Consider the following 25870-nt stretch of genomic DNA (forward strand, 5'->3'; position numbering starts at 1 on the left):
CATTAATTTGGGAAATGGGAAAACAGGTAATGGGGAAAATATACATGGGTAAGGGAAAAATAAAATTTGCTCATTAGTTAAAAGTGGAGTTAATTGTTTTTGTTTGTTTGTCTTTCCCTGGTAGAAAAAAATATTCATCAGAAAATACTGACTCATTTGTGCAATTACATCAAGCTGGAGCTGTGAGAAAACTCAAATTCCATTTCCAACAAACCTTGACTGACAAGCAGCTACAGGGCAGCCCTGCCTCGTGGACAAGAGCACCTGTCTACACTGCACTTGTCCAGTCTTTCTTTGGGCCTGTTTCCACTACTTTTGTTTCCCCCAATTCCCCTCCCCACCCCCCCCAAAAATAAAAAGTACAAATGATACCTTTGAACATCTGAGAACTTCTAGCAAATCACCTTTCAATGAGGCATCATCCAAGCTTTAGATCTGTCTCACATGCCAAATATTATTATCATATTTACATTATGTATTGCCAGCAAATCAGTGCTCTCATGTAGCTGTGACACAGTGCAAATGCATACAACTGCAGAAACATATGTCATCTCAGTATGGCTCCCTGCCTCATGCTATCAGTACTGTAGATGTAGATTCCATTTGTTTTGAAGGTGCAGCCAAACTGAAAAATGGCTCTTGGGATTTCTTTTAAAGATCAGGTTATAGAGAAAAATCAGGCTCCTGCAGTGCTTTGAACATTTAATTATGCCTATGGCATCCTGTGTAAGACCAGGTGTTTCACACAGGTATAAGCTAAACTGTAGATACAGTATACATTGAAAGAATCCAATAAATATTGTTAACATAGATACTACTTTGAAATTTCTTACATATATGTGCATGAAACTTTACAAGGTTAAGCTCTCTCATAAAGATAACAATCAAGCCACGGTATTTGTCAGAGAGAAATCGCTGTTTCAGTTGTTTTGCTTTGCTCCTGTTTTCTGCACCTCTGTCTCTAGAGTCTGAACTGCTGTTAGGCCAAACTATGGAAACTAAAAAAAATCTCTGTTTTCCTTTTCTCCACCTAACAGCTCATAGCTATGTGCTTCAATTTCAGAACATCGCCTTCTCCAGAACTTACTGAAACGAAATCCATTCTGCTTGAGGTGAGGGACTTTTCAATGATTACTTGATACCATACACATAAAGTCTGTTTCTCCCACACAAATTTCACTTCAAGTACATACATCCTCATGATGACTTACTACAAGTGTCATGAAGTGAAAGGGAATTCAACGGGAGTCATATGCAGCAGACCCCCTCCCCCACTTTCCTCACATCTCTTTCTTATTCATGTTAAGATGAAAAATGATGAAACATAAAAGACATTAATAGTTATACTCAAAAGGCACAAAATCAATTCATATCAGAGATCAAAATCACTAAGATCAAAACAGTCTGGAGAATGGAATCATAAGACTTTTTCCCCTCCAAAATTTTGCACAAGGGAGAGAGTGTAAAGTACCAGCAGGCTCAACTAACTACAACCATCTTTTCTTCTTAAAATAGAAATGTAATCATATCCCATCCTCTGGCATCCTCTCTCATTCTTGTATTTGTTGATTGCAATGGGTGTACATATTCACCAGCTATGTCTGCCACAATGGTCAAAGAAACATTTAGATATAAACTGTCTACTGTGGCTGAAGACATTTTTCACTCCGTCATAGGGATCTGTCTACCTGGAGACTTAGGTAAATGGGATATAGATAGCAGATCTTCATAATTAGTGCTATAACTTCATTTTAAGAAGTTATTAAAGCCTCTAATCTGTCAGCTGTTGATAATAAATATATCAATAAGGTTCAAGCTGATTCTGATATTAACAAGCAGACCTACTCCTATCCCATACTTTAAAAAGAACATATGATAAGTATGTTGAAGTGTAGCAGCTTAATAAAAATGAAGTAATCTGGAATTTATTTTTTTTTTGATCTGATTTTGCTGTTGTTGGATTTGAATTCTGTAAATCCAGATAAGGAGCAATTCAATCTGAGATTTGTTTCATTGGAACACAAACTTCAAGGGCTGAAGGTAAGATAGCTTATGGTTTTTGCTCATCCCTACTAAGTAGAAAATAAATAAATAAATATAAATCTTGTTCTTGCCAGATCACTTTTTCCAGAATTCTTGGCCCTGTTTTAATTGGTTCAGTTTCTTTTTAATGCAGCATATTCAAAAGACGATAAAGAGACAACGAATCTCCTGCCTTGTTAGAAATAGAAAATCTCAAACTCAGAGGCCATTTTTATGACTGCAACTCAGTGAACTGTATGTCATCAAGTTTAATTTCATTTTACTCAATCTCTTCAGCTCAGCTTCATAAGCTAGTCTCTGCTGTCGTTTATTCTAAAGCAGGAATATGGGGAAATATAGACAAGGGAGGTACAAAAACAACAAAGATACCCAACTATTCATCAAATAAATACATCTAGGTCAAAGATTTTGTCTGCTGTAAGATAAGGTAAATGATAGACAGTCCTCAATTCCTGGTCAGAAAGCATAACAAATGAAATGTAGAAAGCTTTGGGGAAAAAGAAAAAAAAAAAAAAAGAAAAAAAGTTCTGTGTTAAGGGGATTAAAAAGCTATTATTTGATATCATAACTAAACCATGTTATAATTACCAGCAGTAAAAGCCTCAAATGGCATTCTGTCCTCCATGGAGAAAAGTACTCTTTCATTTTATGTTCCTTTTTCTTTTTTCTCTTTCTTTTTAAACCATGATCAAAAGCTACATTAAGTAGCTGTATATCTGTCAACTTCAAACCATATCCATGAATTAAAGTGAGAGAAGAGAAGTCACTGCCCCTGGGAGCTTTTCAATGAGAAAGAACAGATCAGAGAAGTAAAATGGAAATGGACTCTATACATATTTTCCGGGATTTCTGGCTTTAAATCTGCACAATAATTTAAGTTATTGAATGTGCAGAGAGTCTTAAATCATTACAGTTTACTTACAAGTGTTTTAACTAAGAATATGGAGAATACAAAACCTGCTACCTGCATTTACCTGCAGATACTGATAATTCTTGAGATGTCCAAGGAAAACTGTTTCAGCATTTTACATGTTATGTAATAGACATATCTGTAAAAATCGGAAGCTTACTTTGAGCTGGCTGTAGGACCAAAGCCAAGGTCACCTACCAAGAGATAATATACTGTGAGACTTTCGCGGAGGGTACAGAAAAAATGTTTGAAACCTGTGTGAACAAAGAGCTGGGCAAGCTCCCAATCAGGTGTCATTGTTTTTAAATGAATCTTTGCTTGCTTATCATAGTTAATTCTTCCTGTGCAGGGAGAGAGAAAAAACATTACTTGAATTACTTCAATGGCAAGATACAAAGCTTGAGAGTGAGTTTAAAGCTCCTTAAATTCCTTAAAAGTCTATAGCAGCTTGGTGTCACAGAAGGGAGGATATGTCTGGGTATTTTTGGTTTTGCTTCCATAGGTAAGTAACTCATATTTTTAATATGTACTTTCTGTGGTTTAAGAATTTTCTTTCCTAAGCCTAATTTAATTTCAGCCAAGTTGTCTATAAAGAGCTTTCACTAGAAACCAGACAGGCCTAATGCAGATGGCATTCTGAGGAAAGGTTTCATGTAATCCCAGACACTGATCTGAGGAGTTAGTGCGTTGCGCTCCCAAGAGCATTCCCCCATAAGATTGTATGATGAGTGTGGGTCAGTCAGAGGGAGGAACAGTGACTGGAGCCCTTCCAGAGACAGGTGGCTGAAAAGCTTTTAGATGCAATAACAGTACAGTGTCCATGCAGAAGGCTACTTGACCTGGGGTACCATAACAAAATGCAAGACATCCAGACTAGACCTCACTGAAATGAAAAAGAATCTCAATATTTATTTGATTTCATCAAAGAGCTTCTTTCAGAATAAGAAGTAACACTGGAAATTGTCACCTGTATGACTATGTTATGAGGATTAACTCTTCACAGTCGGGACCAATAAGACCATTTCCAACTATAACTTATGCAACTCATCACATGATAAGTCTATTACTACTTTCAGAAAATACAGCTGGCACCATAATGCATGTTTTATAAGTTTAAAGCACATATTCCACAATTTTTCATTCCTTTTCCATTGCAGATATTGCTCAGTCTGTCTACACACTCCTTAACATCGTAACAGAGATAACTGAGATCTTTCCCTAAACAAATCAACTTAATGTGGATAGCACAGCTGTGTTAATATAGTACTCATCCAAACTAACATGCTAGTTTGCTACTGCTGCATATGTGATCCATGCACAATTTTAAAGCAGGCTGGGTCAAAAGGAGAGTGCATAAATAAGACCAAAACAAACAAACAAACACAAAAAAACAACCAACCAACCAACCAAAGAAGATCTAGACAAGGATCTGATGCCTTCTCTTTAGTTTGATGATTCCAAAAATTGGTGTTATGATTCAGAAGTTTGAACCATCCCTAAGGAGGTAGCACTGAGATCTGATATTTCTCATTGATTCTAACGGCAAGTTTATTTTCTTTCCTGAGCTAAAAACTCTAAAATATGTACAAGGGTTTCTTCCCACCACCAAAAAAATAAAAATAAAATAAAATAAAAATCTTAATTACACATTAATTCTAAAATACCTTCCTGTTCATTATGAAATAAATTTATGGGTTAAAGCAAGAAACAGGTTCTTCAAATGCTACTCTTTTATGGAAGCTAAGAACAACTCACTGGAAATACAAATAAGCAAAAACCCTGCTGAATGCATGCGTCTTCTAAATGGCCTTGAGTCAACTGATACATTACAATCAACGTACTTTGAAACCAGTAGTTCCCCTGAGCAACAGAATTGATCTTTGAATTATTTTTAGTGGAGAGCTTGAGTGGCTGGAACATAGATGCATCAAGCTGATGGAGATTTGTTTTTCATGAAACCATAAGAAGTAAAATGGGTAAATCTGGGACAACACTAAAAGTCTGCCAACAGCAGAAAACACACAAATATTATGCTAAAGAAGTATCACACAAAGAGAGTTAGCAAGCAAGTGGCCAAGATTTGTGGGTTTTATAAAACTTTTATAAAGAAGTTGGGCCAAAATAGACCAGCATTAAGAAAAATTTAAAACCACTCTGGAATTTTTCATCTCTCCTCTGTCTTTAGATAATCAAACCAAACCATGCCTGCCTTAAAGTAAAATATAAAATATTGATTCATATTTCAGAAAACTCATCTCTAGACTTCTATGTATTATCTGTAGCAGATGTTGACTGTGTGATTGGCCATGCTGTTCATATTTGGTTAGAGTGAACATTCACAAAACCGTCTTTGTGTCATTGTATCAGCAATGCCAAGCACGCACATAGAATTGCATGTTTCAAGCTACTGTGACGTGTAGAGAATGAGGGCAGAGGGCAGAACAAGAAACACCACCAGTGACTGGGAAAGAAATCTAAGCAATACATACATTGTTATTACTACAGAGGCCTCTCAATCGGAAATGTCAAGTGTAATTAGATAATGACTTAGATCTCACTTTGGGTTCATATTTACCACTTTCAATGAGTCAGTAGTTCATTCAAACCCCTACCTCACACAATGAGTGCATAACTCCTCCATTTATTGTGTCTCACTTAATGACAACAAGATAAGGCTTGGAGCTTAATAAAAAGCTAAGTGCTAACAAGTGTCTCCACAAAACTGTGTCAGGAGAGAGCTAAACTATGTTTGAAATGTAAATGCCGGACCAAATATTGCTGACTTCAAAAAGTAAAATACCAGACAAGAAACCAAGTGTGTTGTTCCACAGCAACACAGTCGCCTGTAAAATAGTTATAAGTTTTTCATTATCATACAGTCATCATCAAAATATGTGCCTTGGCTTGAAAAAACAGCCCACCAACAAAATATATATACATGTATATATATTAAAAAAAAAAAAGGGGGGGGGGGGGAAGGGAAGGGAATGGAAGGGGAGAAAAAAAGTCCTTTCTATTCTTCATATACAAAACTTTTGTGGTTGTGTCCCTCGTTGTTAACACTTCCCTTTCTGACTGAAAGATTATTAGAAAAACTGGGTTCTGCCAGTGCCAGTGGCCCCAAGAGCCTTATTATATCATCAAGATGACCCCAGAGAGAGCACAAAATTGAAACACTGGCTTGTGAATAAGGCTGTTTGGAGTCCTTTTTAGCCAGGGTACACACAACATCTTCAGCCAAGTTTACCAGCAGGTGAAGCTCATGTAGCATAGAAACAGAATGAGGAAAAGATCATGACAACTTGGCAGCTTTTATCAGAATTTCTGTTGAGAGAAGCCAAGAGAGGCAAGGGGAAGAAACCAGCCCCAGATTCACTCCTTGTGTCCCCTTTTTTTCCTGAGCATATATGGTTTTGCTCTTTGGAGGGTGGAAACCAAGGGCTATGAGAAGAGATGAAAAGAAGGGTGAAGATGGACACTTTGGAAGTTTTTATCATGAGATAACTAAAGGTCTTGTTGTCATATCTTAAGCTCATCCCTTTGGAAAAAGCTTACAATGCTTAGTTTTTTTTTTTTTTTCTTCTCTCTCTTTTTTTTTTCCTTAGACTAAAAGCCTACAGCTGTTTTGAAGGTTGACATAGCTCTAGCATATAATTAATACCATTTCCATTTAACTCACCAGTTAAATCTTAAACAGAACGCACAAACTGTGACATATTACTGAAAAGAAAGCAATGCATATTGGACAATTGACTCCATGGTGGCCTTTAATACTGTGCCCTGTTGGTATGGTGTCTGTGGTTACCATTTTTCATTGGAGAAATGTCAAACAGTTCACAGGCCTGGCAAACGTAACTATCACAGACAATTCTGGTTCTGCTTGCTTTCATCCTGTGAAACAGTTGCATTTGCTTACAGAGTATGCATAAATTTATGGGCATATATGCAACTTACACTCAATCTATATATGTATATTTTTTAATTATTATCTTCTATTTTTCATGTAAATATGCATAGAGTAGATTTGTTCACAGTCTGGTGTAATTTATCTCTACTACCTAGCCAAAAAAAATAAAAAAATAAACAAACAAACAAAAAAAAACCACAGGTAAATTAGTATGCACTTCTCATTGATGAGGCTTGACAGCTAGCAGCTTCCAAACCAGCTAGTTTATATCTTGGCTATCTGCCTTACTGGAAGCCAGTTCTGACTGCAGTACTCTTCAAGGGAGAGATCTGGTGTGAACAGTAATTCACAAATGTAGGATTCGTGTCTTAAACTCTTAAGTATTCATTTTTTAATTTTTGTAATCATTTCTGTCTTTAAATTCTTTCTTTAGTGTATTAATGGAAGGCAGGCATGAAAAGGGAAACAGGCACAATAGAAGGAAAAAGTTGACTAAATATTGCAATATTTGATTTTTTCCAGAACTCTAGTCAACCAGTTTAACTGTGAATCACTTTATATACCTGAATCGTAAGATAAGATTTCTCCTGCAAAAGTCCTAGTTAGTGCATATTAGAAATACCATTTAATATCATTAAAGTAATCAGTTCTTAGTAACAGTAACTGACAACTGGCACATCCTGCTCAACAGTGTAAGGATGAAAAATATACAAACAATAGTCTCCACATAAAGAAATTTTAAGAAGAGTACTGGGGATAGATCATTGACTCCCACTCTTCAGTTGTTTTTTTTTTTTTTCTCCTTTTTCATAACCTTTGGTGGGACTATTTAAGTGATTGGGGCTTGCCAAGAATGCAAATAGTATGAACAAGTCCTGCTCTGAGCAAGTGTAATCACATTATACTCCCCTTATATTCTTTCCATCAACTACCTACAATGAGTTTAGTTGACTTTGAATTGGGATTATTAGTTTTGAAAGTCTAAAGGTGTTGGTCCTGGCTGAATTTTAGACACACAGTAACATAGCACCTCCTCTTTCAAGAATCTGCTATCACTTTTGAAATTGGCAGGTGAGGGTTTTTTTTGTTTGTTTTTTAACTGCAGGAGCACTACAATACCCCCTAAAAACTGATTTTATTTATTCCCTTCTAAATTTTAAAAACTACTTTTAAATCTCTTCTTTAATTTCCAAAGGTGTTCTCAGATTGAGTACCATTTGTTCTGTGTTATTACTTCCCTGTCCAGTAATTTTTATTATTATTCTTACTGGACACATTTCACTATTTTTCATGTTTATATTTTGAGAACCAGGCATTATATTTTTCTTTTACTGTTTATAAACTTATACAATGTTTGTTCTGCTGTACATGATCAGGTAGATAGAACAAGTGTGGTAAGCTGAAAATAATATTGGGATTAGGTAATTAGTCATTTTTCAATATCATGTTCTCTCTTTGGTGCCAATATAAATCTATGCATTTTTTCAAACATGAATATTTCTACTTCTGCAAGTTTTGAGAAGTGACCTTTGCCTTTTTGATGTCACAACCAGAAAATGCCTCCCTAAACAATGCAGCCCACATGACTCTATCACTTTAGAAGTTTATTGGCTTTTAGTATGGGTCCAATACTGAAAGACTGAAAGAATGACAAATATCTTTCAAAGTGTTTATACCGGCCTGTTGCACAAAAAAGAGTTGGTATTACTTGCTTCATTTTTAAAGTGGTATATCTCTTCAGCACCAAATGGATATTTTTGGTTGACATCGGGTGCAAACTGGAGTAGAATTTGAAACAAATGGTTTCCCACAAAGAAATGAGTTGAGAAAGCAATTGTGAAGGCAACCTCAACAACATCTGTGAAAATCCCCACTGGTTAGCTAGTTTTACTTGAAACAGGGAATATATTTTTTTGTTTGTTTGTTTTCTTGCTTTTTTTTTTTCTGTTGCAGAAAGTCTGATTGCAATTTTTTGAATTGAGAAACTGCTTGTTACTCGATACAAATTTGTAAATTTAACACAGAGTTAATGAATCATAGAAATGTTGTTTGGAAGGGATGGCTGGCCACCATCTACTTCAACCTCCTGCCATCTACTTCAACTCCTCCTAAGTACCACTAAAGCCAACCTTAAATCGAGTCAGTTATGGCTTCATCCAAACAAGACTTGTAAACCTCAGAGGAAGACAGGTTCACAGCCTCTCTGGGCAGCCACAAGTATGGACAGTAGCTACCCACCATGAGATTTTTAAAAAAAAAAAAAAGGCAATAAATACCCAACAACTTAGAGAACACAGGAAATGATAAGACTTTTGCTAATACATTGTCTCTCTATTCCCTTAACTCCTGCAAAGTGTTTTTTTCAACTTAAGAGCATAGCTTTACTGGTGTGCCACCATTTTGTCACCAACTAAAGAATGCAGCAGCAACTACTGTTACTACAGTTACTACCATTTTATTAGAGATCCTCATAAGCTCCAGCTGCTAACCATGTGTCCCATCTTTTTATGTAAAAACTCTCATTTCAATAAATACTGAGCACATAAGCAAGTACACACACTTGCAACCTCCAGGTTTTGTATGTGAGTTGCACATTAACCCTCAGCATGAGATTTCAGCAAAAAGATGTGTTGAACGTGTCCCTATCACTTCATCATCGCTGTATCTTTTTCTTAAAATCAATCTGACCTTAAAAATTGATCAAGTTTAGATTACTTTAATTAAGCATTATCTATCATACATAATCTGTGGAGATAAGTGAGGAGATAGAGATTTCAGACTGTATAGCACGAATTTGAAGGGGAAAGGATTTTGCCCTGGCATGTGTGGTACTGCAGGATGGAAATTCAGAGTGAATGGCCAAGAGCAAGCAGGGGTTGTTCATAAAAGCCACCAAGCTTTTCACAGTACAGTTGTAGTGATGGATAAAACCCAGCAGACATGGCATTAAACATAATATATAGCTAGTATCACTTGTATTCACAAGCCAGCCAGACACTGCTATCCTCAGGAGATGCATAGCCATTTTTTCTTCTAGTTAACTTAGCTGGAATTTTGTAGAGAGATTTTGCAAGGAAATTTGGTCCCTTTACTCATTTAACTTTTTAAAATCTACTCTAAGTCTCTCTCTCAAAACAAACAAACAAATCACCAACCCTGATTTGGATACTCTGTCCCCAGTAAGAACTTAGGGACTTGAAGGACTTCAGAAATTACTTCATCTTTATTTTTCTCTTATTAATATGTTGTCGATTAATGTGGCATCTTAAAGGCTGAAGTATAAACAATCCACCTCAAAGAAGCTGGCAAACAACCACTGTAGTGGTTGATATAAGGAGCTGAATTGCAGTTCAATTGACCATCCATCAGTCATAAACACCAAAATTGTTCTTTTAATACCTTTACCTTTTGTTTAAATAGGAGAGGCTATTTAAATCTTATCCTTACATATACTCAATGAAATCACGCATATTAATGGACATCAAAGAAATAGAAATGAGCCACTAAGGTAGTGAGACATCTGAAAACCTTAATGAATGGAGCAAATGCAGTCCCAGGCAACTTTTACATCAAAAAAAGTTATCGCTTTTACCACCCTCAAGAAATAAGGAAGATAAAACATACAATGCAACATTTTTGTAATCTCATAAATTATAACCTGCCAGATTTCCAAGTAACAAGCAACAAGAATGATCTCAATATGATTAAACCAGGCACTCTGTACTGGCAAAGTTTCTAGAACAGGGGAGTTGAAAATTGATTTTTCCAAGGGAACAGATAAGAAATAGAGGAAGAAGGTTACAAGCATATGACAGATGACTGGGCAAAGAGAATTTGTTGTTTGTCTTGTGCAAAATTATTTAAAAGCAAGGGAAATATTTTTCTTGCAAGCAAGTTTCAAAGCTGGCCTTGAAAAAGGCTTGGTTAATAAAATATCACATAACTTTTTAGAAACCTGTTTAAGGATCTGTTTCCATATTACTGATATATTGTTTATGTACAAGGCAAAGACTGGGGCATTACAGTTAAATGAATACTTCAGAAGGTATATTGAAACACTTCCATTATTTTCAACAGGATTTATTTAGGATAAAGTTGAGAGTTGGTTCTTACAAGGAACGGAGAGACACTCCTTTCATTAATACTAGTAGAACTAACAATTCTGTCAAAATTCCACCATTCCGTGACACTTGCAGGGTTAGAAAGCACTGAAATACAATATTTTCTTAGGGGAAAAACAAAGTTTTTATACAAATGGCTATTTTTGGTTTTCAGCCTTAGAGCAAGGTTCCAAACAACAACACTGGAGTTTTCTTGCAGCACAATCCTGTTATTATAGCCCCAGGGGACCGCAGTGATGCTGTAGTACACAGGATATTTTGTAGCATTTGCGCAAAGGTGAATCCACTATTCAATTCCTAACAAGGTTCAAGCACCCATGACAAGGGAGTGTGGTATGTGATCCCAAATGGAGCAGTTTAGGGCATGCACCAGCCACTCCTCAGCTTGGGTGTCCGGTTGTACTGTGGGGTCACTAGTCCTGCTCAATGGAGCCTAATGGCAATGGAGCCAAGTTTGTCTAAGCAAACTTGGTCCATAATATCTCTGGAGTATAAAGTCATATTTGAATGAATATCTAAGACCGTCCATATTAACCAGTATAGGTGAGGTCAGTTTTGGATTATTCATAGTGAAGATCATCCATATAAAACATCTCCTCCTACTCTGACCTGACTTATTGTTATATTCTGGAAAGGGAAGTCTATTTGCTGGCTCCTTGGCGTGACAAGGTCAGAAGTACACAGAGAAGAGGTAATATCTGAATGCAATGCGAACTTTTGGCACATAAAATGGAACTAAAATAACTTAATGTGGATGCAATGTGAGGACTTCTTCTCATTATTTGCCAGAGAGATTTGTATAGTACGTGACTATGTATATGCCAAAACCATATGCATCTCTGACAGAAATCACATTATGTTTTTTGTCTGTTTTATATGGACTGACAGATACAGCCTTCATCTTTTCTTTTTTGGTAGTGGAAAAATTAATTTGGTCAGTATTTTTTAAATTCTGAGATGGTTCCATGTCTCTTTTCATCTTTTAAAAAATAGAAGACAGAATACAAATCCTGAAAAGGAAAAAATACTCTCTTAAAAAACAAAAAAAAGTTTTTTAAAAAGCAGTAGACCTCAGTAACTTCCATACCTCTTCTAATTTCTAAGACTAGTTATTTCTCTACTTGAACTTAAATGATGAACCACGATAAATATTTTGTCAAAACAGAGAACCTTAGACATCTCCTAAAATGTTAAGTGTCATTTATGTAAAGAATCTCACTACTGAAAAATATGTACTTCAACAAACCGTTATGGTCTTTAAATAAAAATAAAATTAATCAAACAACAAAACAATAGTTTTTGAGGACACTCTTTTCCATAGTTTTTCATTTACAATACAGTTAGACACAAAAGCATCACCATCTTTGCTCACATTAAAGCAAACACATTTCAGCCTTGGTATATTTTTGCCTATCTTCCTCTTGAAGACATGAAAATTTTTCCACAACTTACTTTTGAGTCTGATTTTTCTGTTGTATTAGTTTTTCATTCTTGAAACATTGTGAGCATGTGCACTGCTGACACTTGTAACACTGGCCTCCCCTTGTAAGTCTGTGCAAGTTGTTTAGTCTTGAGATCATACTGAGGAACACTAAGTGGATGGGCCTCCTTTTTCTTCTGTTTTCCAGCTGTCCCCAGAAGCAGTGTCTGATTAACGAGAAGCTCTTTAGGTCTCTAGAAAGGGAATCCCTCTAAAAGAGAACTTATCAGAAAATGCAGGTAGGGCTGCCACTAGCCCCCAACAAGTTCTCTGAGACTTGGCTGACATCCTCATATTCCAAACATCTTTAAGAAATTTGCTGCATCTTCCCCTGCAGAGAAACCACATGTTTAGGAGACCCCTCACATGAACTAGATTAAGAGAAATAATGGAGAGATTTTTATTTTATCTTTAAAAACAAACAAACAACAACAAACAGGAAAAGAGGTAACTGTGAAAGAAAGCTTAGCAAATATGAAAGTTGAAAGAAATTTGGTTCAGTTGACCCTCTGTTCTAAATTAACAAGATTTCCCTCTGTAGGTGTTATGCTGAGAAAGAAAAGAACAATAAAGTACAACTGGACACTACCTACAGACATGAAGGCTCAGTAGGCAGAGAATTTTTTTTAGCTGAATTTACCATGTATAATTTCTGAGAGGCTATTAATCAAAAAATACAGTGTGTGTTTGTTGCAACCATGGAAGTTTATGAAAGTTGTTTGCAAAGTATTAGTTGAAGTCATAGTACAATAACTTTGGCTCTCAAATATGCTGTAAGCATATTCTGATTACAAAAACAAAACTCTCAAATCCACAGATCTTCGTGAGAAATGCCATTTTGTCTCTACAGATATAATTTCTCATAAGTGCCACATTTCTATATCATCATCAATAACAGTACCACTGGCTTCAGAACTTTGTAAGAAGTGTGGACTCTTATTATCCCTCACAAAATGCAGATTTTACTCCAGATTGCTATGGTTTGATTGAAGGTTTTGGGAAGAATGATAGGACATGTAAAACATGCAACAAAATGTGACTTGAGAGGAAAAAAAGGACATATTTATAAATACATGCATGTACAATCTGCATCAGGGGAGGAAATATTTCTGTGGTGCCCATCAAAGCCAGCTGCTTGCATCTTTCAAGCCTAAGAGGCCTTCTTTATTTCCAAGTTTCTAGCCTGAAGAAAATGACCATGATATCATCTTCATTATTTATTATTTCTTTAAAAAGGAACAAAACCTGGTTCCCAATTAAATGATTTAGTACTCAAATGACAGCAAAGGTTATAAACATAGTCGTCCTGAAGACAACAGCACTAACCATTAGTTGTTGTTGGCTTCACTATTCCAGCTACACAGGAGTTTATCTAATGAATACAGTTCTCCTGCTCTTGGAACAACAACTTCAAAATGAGAATATTGCTCAGGGAACTTACAAGCCAGAGTTAGTGTACAAGGCAAAAGACTTGTACTAAAAAAAATTAGAATCTAAATGAAGATGGTAATCATTAAATGATCCCTTCTTTGAGGGTTTACATTGGAAAGCCTTAGCTGGCTTAGATATTTGATACGAACCCTTTTAGCATAAAACTATCTGGTGAGTGTGAGGAAGCTGCCGGTTTACTGTGAAGTCCCTTGAGAGAAGGTAGGACATAAAGTAAGTGTTTTTCAAATATTACTGAAGTAAGTTTCATAACAGACCTGAAGAGGTACCAGAGTTATTGTTCCCACTTGACAGATTTGGAACCTAAACCATTAAGCAATGAGGTCATTTCTGTGAGATCAGTCTGCAAGCAATACCCCTTGCCATCTTACCTTAGAGCCCTAGTAAACAACTTCATCCTCACAGTTATTCTTTAAGGCAAGATGATATTACCCCCCACTTTATAGCCAGAGAACTGATGCCCAAAAGATTTAGCAACTTGTTGGAGATTGTGATGAGGGTCTGGAAACTTAAACCGGATCTTCAGTCTCAGTCTGATGCCTCAAACACATGCCCATTTTGGTTCCTGTCCTCTTGTCTGTTACTGAAACCAATTTTACCCAGTTTGACTTTAAAATCCTGACATATAGACCACAGTCTGTTCATTGCATGTGTTTTGAGCTAATGCATACTAGAAAATGTGGCTGGTCAGATAGCAGCAGCGAATGCTGCAATAGCACACAGCGCAGACACACATTACAGAAGCAGAATTTCAACAGTATTTTGGAAAAGAAGCATGTCCCAGACCATTTGATCCCTAAACAAATGCAAAGATCATCAGGGCTGCATACAAAAAGCACTACATACTGGTTCCCTGATAAGACACGCCTGGTTGATGCTTAAAAGATGAAAAGGACATTTGATACCAAAGATAATCTTTTTAATGTGTCTTGTGAATGACATCCTACTTAAAAAAAAAAAAAAAAAAAAAACACTCAAAAATCAGCAAAAGAGAGAAAACATACTCTCTCTTTGCCATGTGAACTAAAAAGCCCTCTGGGAAGTTGCCTTCATAACCCAGTTCAACAAATGTAGAAAATCATAAAGATATCTTAATTGAAAAAATAAGTGACTCACAGCAAGTCTGGGCTATCTCAATCCAAACAACAAAGCAGCTCAGTTTATTTAGGGAAGACAGATTAGTGGAGAAAATAGTTATCAAACCACAAAATGACTAACCAGGGACATCCCTGCTAAGGATTTACTTTCTTAACACAATGGCCCAGATTGTTTGTTCTGGTCTTTATGCTCATAGAGCAGTGCAAGACAGGATGCACAAAATTAGGATAAGGCACTCAAATTCCTCTTTTGTTCTGGTGCCCATCATGTCATCCTTCACACACTGTAAGAGAGCTCACTCTATATTCCTTGGGCTGGACCACTGCAGCTACCAAGTTGACCAAGGGGTAGAAATTTCCTGGCCACGTTACTTCTTCTTCTGGTCACAGTGCTTGTATTGAAGCAGTGATGAAAACCATCTGCTGAAGTTGTTTCCTGAGGACCAGAAAAGACCCATTTACCCATGACTGAGCTGTGGATCCGGACAAATAAACAGTTAGTGCAACTGCTTAATACACTTGTAAAAGGGGTGAAGAAAAAAAAAACCAAAACATCAGCAACAAAAACTTTGCTATTCTCCTTGAAAACTGGGAAAAAAAATGTAAAAGGAATTAGAATCATTATAAGTGGCTATAATCAGAAGCCCTTCTGGCTTTCCAATATGTACCTTCCCATGGTATTTTATAGACAGCGACTTCACAAACTTTCTGGAATGAGTAATAGCTATTCCTCTGGAAAAAATGCAGTCTCTGGAGGGGGTTTTCTGGAGCTCTCTCTGTTCCTGTAAGAGCTGACATCTGGAATCTGGTGGCCAACATTTCTTACCAATAAATGAAATAAAACCATTTCTATGAAATTCTGTGGAATTATCATTCCTATTTACTGAAGAGTCTCAGTTACAGACTGTGAATAATAAAAGAAAATCTGGAGAAAATTATATAATGTAAATAGATTGCAATCTGTGATAAATGCACATCAAGTCATAATCTAACTATTCAATTCATCACCAGTTCATCATGCAAAAAACAACAACAAAAAACACACAAAGACATGCTGCCCTTCTACTGCACTTCACAAAAAATGGGATGGAAAGCACTGGGTAGAAATATGTTTATGAAACTACTCCACATAATCCACATAAGTGACTAATACAAGCATACATAGAAATGAAGGTCAGAAGGGAATTGTTTCCCAGAGTAATTTATCTGACATGAATTGACCCAGTACAATAGATTACTATTCAGTGTGCTGCCTCATGTAAAATTAAACTATTTCCCAAAATATAAGAGGAAAAAAAATAAATAAAAACAATATGAGGAAGCAATTGATATTATCATTCTCCCATTGTTCCCTACCATGTAAACCAAAATAACTCGAAGGACACTATGAAATCCCCTGATAAAATATCAAGGAGACATAAGTCTCCAAAAAAACTTTTTGTTAAAAAAGCTAAAAACTAGAAAACAGCAAGACTATCAAACAGTTTATTTTCCCAGGAACATTTTTGGCATTTAGGTACTTTTCATTGGTGGTAAGCTTTACACACAGGCTATGTCAAAATTATACAGGCTGGAGACAGATCCCCTCAGCTCAGCTGGGCTCCAAATCTATGTGAGGGTGAGATTTTTGCATAAATATTTCTTCTCTCCCAATGCCCTGGTTTCCCTGGGAAGGAAACACAGGCACCTGGGAGGGAGGATGCTGCAGAGCTGGGGCTAGAACATCAACAAGCAGGACCACTAAGCCCTGCAGGGAACGCTCTTTGGGACATACCTGCCCCATCCTCTGAGCTATATACTAAATTCAATACCAAATTTCTCTGTCCCTCTCAGGTGACACAACTACAGAAGGTACAGCCAGAATATGACAGTGAGGTCCAATTCTTAACTAAGAAAGGATTAGTTTTGATAGAAATAGTGTAGAAAACACTGAATCTTTTAGAGGACTGGAAGCAACATTTTATTATTTCTTTCAAAAGACGACACTCAAGACAAATACAAATATCTCAAAAACACACACACACAGAAAACTAAATACTAACTCCATAATCAACACACAGTCTAAAAGACATTTAGACTTGACAATTACAGATGGTTAGACCATCTTGCTAGAGCACCTCCTTTTGCCCCCAGTTTGTCCCTGGAAAATAAGCTTCATGTGAAGAAGGGCACACTCACAGTCTCTAAAGAGAAAGTTAAACAAATTCTCAAGAAGCTGGGAGAGAGCCAAAACTGAACCTTAAATGGGCACACGTGATGCCCTCGGCGCAGCAAGGAGCACGGATGCGCTGTAGCCAAAACCACAGAGCCCGCTTGCTGCCAGGGCAAGCAGGATTTCTGACAAGATTTATCATTACTCTGTTGTGATCTAGCCCTGAAGGCATTTCGTTTTAACACAAAGTAAGCACTTGTGATGATTAAGAGAAATGTACAGTTGGATCACTTTGTTGTTCGGTGGCCAGTCATAACATAAAATTTGCTGGTTAATGCAGAAATACAGCGCTTCAGCCTATGCGTGGTTACCATGTGCTGCAGCATCTGGGTTGATGCAGTGAGCTCTTTAACATGAGCCGATGGGGCAATTTTATGCATTTGTGAGTCCCTCTCCCAGCCATGCACACGCTGCTGCGACTAACACACCGGCACAGTGCCTTTACCTCCATAGACTTGGAGAGATCCTGGGCCTGGTCCTGACCCCTACCCATGGGCTGGTATGCTGAATTCAGCCTGTCCTCGGGGAGGTACCCAATGACTTTCATACTTAAACTTCAGCCCAGGAAGCCCCTTTTGGGAACTGCCCACCAGTGAACTGATCTCCTCAGATAGATATGGAGATCTCCACACGCCAGCCAGAAAATGGACACAGGACAGAAACAGTGGTAGCTCTCAGGGACGCTACAAAGCACTGGGTCTTGCACTCCACGAGCATTCTTAACAAGCCACGTGTGCTACAAAACATGTACACGGCACATAAATAAGCTCTGTCAAAGCAGAGGCATTGCTCTGCTTGAGGCATGCACAGCGGGCATGAACATCAACTGTGCAACTTCCACCCCCAGAGCTGATGGGGGGGAGGCAGGGAGGTTGCGAATCTCTCAGCAGATCCATACAAGAGGCAAGAGCCTCTTTAGGGTCAGGACCTCTTAAACTGCCACAGCAACATTTCTTACCTCGACCCTCCCCAGCCAGAGCCTAAAATCTTCCATCTGGCTGTCTCCCACTTCCCTCCCAGATCTGCTGCTTTTCCAAGGCTTGCGCGCATACGCATGTGTCTCTGCACTGTTTGTTTGTTCCCCTCACTGTGGAACCAAGCTGCTGGACCTATGGTCCAGACATCTGATTTAAATAAGCATCCAGAAAGGAGGCTGGAAAGCTGGCAAGCTAGTTAGCACAAGAATAAGCTCTTAGGCAAAAGATACACAGTGTTTCTGAGTTTCAGCCTGTGGAATTGCAGTTTGCTGCCTAATCAAAACCAGGGAACAGGCAGGCTCAACAAATATTGCTCTTTATATTTTCTTCTGCAGTCTTCCACTCAGTTTGGATCTGGGTTAAACAGTACCTCTAAAGTAACTTGTCATTACTGCTGCACCAAATGGTGCCACTATGATTTTTTTTAGAGAATAAGATGGTTGGCAGACACTTCACAACATAGTAATGGCAAGTAAAGGGGTCCTCTGGCCATTTCCATTGGTGATGCAGCTGGCAAGTCTGCACAGCACTTACAAAAGGGGATGATAAGAAGAAGCATTTCCCCTTAGCAATGTAGTCAATACCTAGTGGTAATTGATAACTCCAAATACATTTGTATGCACAAGCATATATATATGTGTGTGTATATATATATATATATGCAAAAATATAAGACTTGTGAGCATGTAGATAAAAAAAATAAATAGGGTTTGGGGGATTCTGGGGATTCCAATGAGTAGGGAGGGGGGAAAAAGAGAGCTCTGAGATGTACTTAAAAATGAATTTTAACACTTCCGAAAATCCAAGCTGAAAAAACAATAGAAGAGGTTCCTGCTGCTCACAGCTAACAAATGGATTTTTTAGACTGCATTAATGGTCTGCTTACCTACTCGCTCTCTGCACAGCCTCCAGGAAAAATAGAAGGGACAAAATTTCAGATGCTGCTGTGATAGCCCCAAAGTGATTCCTCTACTCTCCTACTTCCCCTACTTCTTTTTTTTTTTTTTTTTTTTTTTTTTCCTGTTGTCATTACTCTGACCTTTCTGTGGTTGATTTGGAACTCATTCTGCCATTCTTCCTCTCTTTCTTCTCCTGGCACCTTCAATGGGAAGGCACTTTTTCCTCTGTTGCCACTTACAAATTGAAATCAGTAGAGCCAGATTAGGTTTCCCTGAAATACAGGTGCTCCTGTAAATTCATAATTAATTCCCCCTAAGAATTCTCAGTCCTTAATTATGTCTCTTTTTTCTGATATCAAGTGTTAATAGATATTTCTCAGTATACTGAAAGACTTTTCAATGTCTAACAACTGTGTAATACAGCAAAACAACTTCTTGGGCACTGTGTGGTGTTCCTTGGCTGCTCTATGACTGGGTGAAGGTGTTAGGTTTTACCTATGTATAATACAGCTCCAATGAGAAGTAGTTTGGATAGATCACATATACACCTATTGCTTTTCCTCTTTGCTGGCCAGTGAAATGATTTAAGCCTTAAGTAACACCTTGTTTCAATGAAATATGAGCTAATGCTTTGAGATGGTGATAGATGGTAACCTTTTACGTGTAAATGTACACTTGCTCCCCTAAAATGTGTGTTTTTTAACCCCCTTCACTCCCATGGGAAGAACTTTTCTCACTAAAAGTTAGTTTTCAATTGAAAAAAGGGAAGATTTGGAAAATGTTGAGTAACTACTCGTTTATACTTTAGAAATACCTAGCCAGTATAGGTGTTGATGGTGCCCAGGAGTTAAGAGGTATGCACTAATATCACTAAATTTGCAAGACTCTGCAAGTTCCTTTTGTAAGTAGGAGAGAAATTCAGAGTTAGGAAGGCAGGCAAACCTAGTGCCAAGGCAGGCAGATCCTGTGCCATCATGTGGGCAGTACACTGATGCTGCTGGCATACACAATGACATGACAACACCAAGGAAGTTTCTTTTTCTTCTTTCCTAATTTGTTCAAATAAACAGTAAGGCTTCAGTTCTTCTCTGACACCATCAGAAATATATTTATTCTTCCTTCTCAGTTAACTCAGACAGCCTGAATAGATTTCCAGGTTCACTAATGACCTCACAGGAATTGAATAATGAAATCATATCTGCCTCTTTACTGAAAAGAGACAGCCCAAGCTTACACAGATCTAATTATTGCATTTCTTGAAGATAAATTGCAGCCTTGAAGGCGTCTTGCAATCAGTTATCAGGAGTAACTCCATGGGCACCAACTTTCATTTTTCTTCAGTGCAGTGATGTACTGCCAATATTTAACAAGCGGCTCCCACCAAAATTTCCCTATTAATCTGTTCTATACCCCTGTCTCCCTGAGGCACATATTCTTGCAGGGAAAGAAAATAGTAATGAAGAAAATCTATTCATTTATTTTTACATTACTGTTTAAACATTTTCTGAGAATCACAGCCAAAGAGGAAAATAAAACCACTTGGCAAACAAACCTCTATTATATGTACTTTTGCAGGAAATGTTTATACTTCAGTTCATTCCTGAAAAATAAAATAAAAAAAAATGCTGGAACACTTATAATACGGTGTTTGACTTGTGATAGTGTTAGTAGCAGCAAAGATGTGGAGTTACCTCTCTGAGCAAACTTGGCAAACTCAAGCAAATGTTCCCTTTTAAAATGTATCAGAAGGGATAAAACTGATCACAAATATTCTCAAGTATCACAAGAACAGTTAGCTGAGCGAAGGGGAAGAAATTCTCCATAAAGTTAAGTGATGGCCACCTTACTGCATTGAACAATTCATTCTAGTGGAGCAGAGGAACATGCAACTAGGAAACAATAAAAGTCACAGAATCACTATGTCTTTATAGACAGAAATAATTCTGCTTTTGATTTTGTATGAGGACTGGTTACTGGATAGTATAAGAGGATGAAAAGAAACAGCCAGATTTAACAAGTATCTAAAAGGTGCAACAGTTCCATTAGTGGTAGGAAATTGTCCCAATATTACTTCTATCTGGCTCCAAAACCTTAACAAGACTCTCAATAAACTCCATGGATTTGCTCCAGTTACATATTTTTTTCCCCCTTTTTTCATCCAAACCTGATTGTGTTTTTTACTTGTATTTGAATTCCCAGCTAACCAGAGATATGTTTTTAAGATTTAGTAGATTGATTCCAAATGTAAAACAATTGCTACTTTACTTAGTTTGTATATCTGTTAAGAGTGTTAGTGCTCTTATACGGATTAAAAGAAACATAGAACATTTAATTTCTTTTTTGCTTTAAAATTGTTTTTTTTTTTTCCTACTCCAAAATGAAAAATACCTACTCCTTTTGAAACTTCAGAGCTTGTATGAAGTTTTAAATTATAGCTCACATCTTGAGTTTTTAAAAGAACTGATGTGAAAAGTATTGGTATGATGTGACTACTCATCCTGATAATGAGCCCTGCTTCCCCCCGATAATTAACAAGTAACCACCCGTTATTAAGCAGACCAAATATTTCAGTAAAGGGTCCTGCTGAGTTGTCTCTGTTTTGAAACAGATTTCAAATGAAAATTGAAATAATGAGGTTCCCCCAAACTGATAAGCAGCTCAATCAAGCACTCTGCACCGGATCCATAAATCTTGAGCAGAGTTTAATTATGAGTTTTCCTGACAGAGCCAATTGAGGGGCCTTTTTCTCTAGCTTGCTGAGTAGTTGTGGTTCCCATGATGCAAATAAATATCTGCAAACCTGCCTGCAAGGAAAACAGTTTGAAGTTTAGGCATCAATTAAAAGGGAATTTGAGGGAACGAAGAGCTGCAAAAACAATGCAGTGAAGATGCTGTTGAACATTGGAGACTGACAGATGAAAACAAAACACCCAGGAAAGTAATTGGCAAGGCCAAATCACTTCCAGTTTTTCATCTGAACATCATTCCTATGTGGTCTCAGATGGCCATTCCCTTTGAAGGAAGATGATTGCATCTAAAAGTATACTTGCCCCTTATGAAGAGGAAGTGTTTCAACATGGGGAAGAAAGTACAAAAAGTATAATATGATAATGTGGGTTCACAAAGTTTTCTGCAGTGGGCAGTGTGTCTGGTTTAGTGCTATGGGAACATTCACAAACACTTCAAATACAAATATCCTAATCCTGTCTGGGGATACTAAATGCAAGATTTAGTGCTTGATGTAAAAAGTCATGCTGATGTAAATGTGATTAGCCATTATTACTTTTATGCAAACTTGTAGTTATTAATGAATTGGCACTTCCATATGACTGTTCAGTCACAGTAGTAAATTGGCTTTAAAAATTTTTGGACCAGAGAGATTGGTAACTGCAGAGCTTTTTGGATCAGAGAAAGGTCAGAACTTTAGAAGTTCAATTAAGTTAATGCATCATGGCAGATCCTTTCCTTTGGATCTTCCCTGTTAAACGACATTAGTTGGATATTACTGGAATAATGGTGTCTACCTGAAAAACTTACACGTACTTTCAAAGTGAAGTCATTATGTCTTTCTATGCTTTGCTTTTCAACAAGAAAACAAACAAACAAACAAACAAGTTTAAATAAAAGAACCCAGATTTAACAAAACCTCCAAATACAGTTTACAGCAAAAAGATACAGCAGAAGTATCAGTCTCTTCTGTACACTTATTTATTTATTTATTTATTTATTTTAGAGTAATCAAAGTCTGGAAGACAAGACTCAGATTGATAGAAATATGCTTTATCTAAGACTTTAAAAAGTTTTACTCTGTATTGAGTTTATGACTCGAGAATAAAGTGTGCATATGAGAAAAAAAGAGAAAATATGGCATATTCAGTCTTTGCAAACAGTCTATTAGATTTTAACTCATTTGCTGTTCTCCTGTGCTGACTTGTGGGAAATCACTGTGGTGTGGTGGTTCACTGATTATGCAGAGTAAAAGCCAAAATATTTGTTACGAAAGCAAGTATTTGCTATAGTTGCAAATCTTTATAATCCATGTAAGAAAAAACAAATTCAATACAACTAGAAACAAACTTTCCCAACATACACCAAGGAGCTGGAACACTATGCAGACTAACAGATGAGTCTTGCACCACATACCTTCAACATTCAAAATTGTTGCATGTCTAACACATATCAAACTCATTAATGGAACTTTTTTTACTGGGTAAGATTCTAGCAAGCTCAAATGAGCCATGAAAATAAAAAAAAAGAATGTTATAGAAATGCTTCCAATTTCACTAAGAATGTGAATTGTTTATATCTCCCCTTTCAGATCTCCTGACTAGACTATTCATTTAATAATCAAATTCAAAATTTCAACCTCTATTTGTCTTCAAACATTTGAGGTTTTTTCTTCCTAAATTAATGAGAACTCTTATTACTAATTTGAGTGTGAACAAACAAAGAGAGTGTATGCATAGCGAAGATGCTGGAAAGAGTTTCTTTATGTTTGTTTGCCACAAAGAGGAGTTACCACTTTTGGTTCCTGTGTACCAGTACTGAGGATCATCCTGACTCTCATCTATTACACAGACAGGAAACTGGATATAGTTCTAGTAACTGTAAAGTCTAACACCTGCTGTTTCAATTATAGGAGTACTTTAACTACGTGATTATATGTTCTCTGCCTTAGGAATTGGCACAACGTGTCCTTTATGTGACAGTTCTTCCACAAAGTCAGCTGTTCTGCTGACTTATACATGGGCTATAACTTAGTGTCTTTGAAGATGCTCTCCTGTTTTTCTGAGGTGCTTGCCCCAGCTTGCTTCCACTATGCAGAGGTTCATAATGCACTTTAATATCCAGGACCCATTTCTAAGAGTGTGCTGACTGTAAGGAAAAAGTTACATTGTATTTTCTTTTCAGACCTCATAAATGACTCTCAAGTGCTTGCTGGGTTGTGTATGTTCTTGGGTGCTCTTCCTATCATCATCATTTTGTGAGAAGGTGAGTACAGATTCCTAGACCTCCCCATAAAATCTCCTCAAGATTTTCTTATGGAGTAAACACGAGGGATAAAAGTCTGGCATGTTTTTTAAAAATTCTTCACAGCCTGCTACAGGGGAAGCATATGCTTATATACCATTACTCGCCGATGAGTCAAACAGAGATTTTCCTAGCAGGACCATGTGTTATAAAGACTTTCCTGACCTTTCATTGATGGCATATTTAGAAAGGTAGATGCAGTCTTACTGAGTGTCCTCTTAGTGGTGGAAAAATCCCACTTTCTGTGAATTCACTGACATGGCTGTGAAACTGCAGGAATGTCTTTGCCCTTCCCAGAGGTAAAAAGTACATTTAATTTGAGGATTGTACTCAAATTTTAATCTATCTTTTTTTTTTTTTTTTTGTAAAAGATAAATATGTAAAGTGGAATAGAGCATAAAGGATACTTCTTATACATAGAGGGATAACAGCGGTTATGTTGGGTATGTAGGAAGAACATCCACAGTAAATCTCTTCCAATTTTCCATTTAAATACTTGCATATATATATGTGTGCAAGTATTAATTGATATACCTCATGACATTTAACAGGAAAATGAACCACTGAAAAGGACACGAACATATCTGAGATTGCCAGTTTGGATCACAAGCCAGAAAATCAAGCAGAAGGGTTGTATTCCAGTATTCTGGAATGACGTTTTTGACTATGCCTGCTCCAGGAACTGGTTATCACCCAGTTAAGAAATCCAACATCTTTGGTGTTTGCACACACACACGAATTGCTGCCTCTCTGAGCATAATGGCAAAAGGCATCCTTTGTTGGTTAATACCATAAGGAAATTCTGCTGCATTCATTATTTTGATGTAGCATTCCAAGTTGTGAAAAGCTCATGACCTCTGTATCAGAAGGAAATTTATGAAGTCAAATGAACTTCTTCATTTGAGCCAATCAATTAAAATATTATACCTTCTGCTAAGTAAACCTGCTTTTTTTTTTTGCTTACACAACAAAAATTACTTGTAGTGTAGCTGTAGGGATTGAAATACATATATATATATATATATGAGAAATTAAGCTGATGTGTTGTTTTACAGAGACTCTCATAATTTTAACTTCACAATTGTTAAAGTTCTTCTTTTCCTCTCCATATGATATTTTCATGAAATCAGAACCACCTTAAATTGCATCTGAGTTAACACTTGAACTTCACACAATGCATAACAGTTGAGTATATGGAAAAGATTTCTTCATCTTTACTTAATTCTGGCCAGCTAGTGATGTTTTCTTCCAGGATGAAAACATCTAATCTGTCACAGAGTCATCCAGTTGCATTATTAATGTTTTCTTAAATGGCAGTTCTGTCTTTTTCTTGCTACTTTGCAAACCACAAATATTTGTAATGTGTTTCAGAAGCTTATTTTTTTTTATTTTATTCAGTCTCTGCTATAGTCTTTAAATGTAACCTTGCCATGTTCTTTGCAACCGTTATGTCGTTATCAGTAGATACTGGAATGTAAAGTCTCACTGACATCCTGGCATTCATTCCAGATAAGCTATTGACAGAATGATTAGTCAAACTTAAATCTTATACAGAAAACACTGGTGCCATAGATGGCACAAGTGGACAACAATCTCAGAAGGGAATCTCCCCAAAATGTGGTATGTCAAGTAACATGAGGGGATCTGAGAGACAAATGGCAGGGAAAACTTATATGAACACTTTGTTAGCTCCCCAAGCAGATGAAGAAAGACCCTGAACTTTCACAGCAGTGCTTGAGCTCAC

At 37.0% G+C, this 25870-nt stretch overlaps 2 long non-coding RNA genes across 3 annotated transcripts in view; one reads left to right on the forward strand and one right to left on the reverse strand.

The window, feature by feature from the left end:
- The first annotated feature begins 466 nt into the window (after positions 1–466).
- On the forward strand, positions 467–25863 carry LOC308194640. Its single transcript, XR_013950779.1, has 3 exons — positions 467–1112; positions 1982–2040; positions 24007–25863. It is a non-coding gene; the product is annotated as an uncharacterized lncRNA (long non-coding RNA).
- LOC308194637 overlaps positions 10925–25870 on the reverse strand; it is a 72753-nt gene continuing 57807 nt past the window's right edge. The window contains exons 1-2 of one of the 2 annotated variants that reach the window (XR_013950776.1): positions 19083–19229; positions 10925–12792 (exon numbers count right to left, since the gene is read on the reverse strand). This is a non-coding gene — a long non-coding RNA (uncharacterized lncRNA). Of the gene's footprint in view, positions 12793–19082; positions 19230–25870 lie in introns of those variants that run through there. The other variant, XR_013950775.1, reaches the window with a different exon arrangement.

Source organism: Anser brachyrhynchus (genome assembly GCF_964034855.1).
Source record: "Anser brachyrhynchus genome assembly, chromosome: 4".
In the NCBI taxonomy this organism is placed as follows: Eukaryota; Metazoa; Chordata; class Aves; order Anseriformes; family Anatidae; genus Anser; species Anser brachyrhynchus.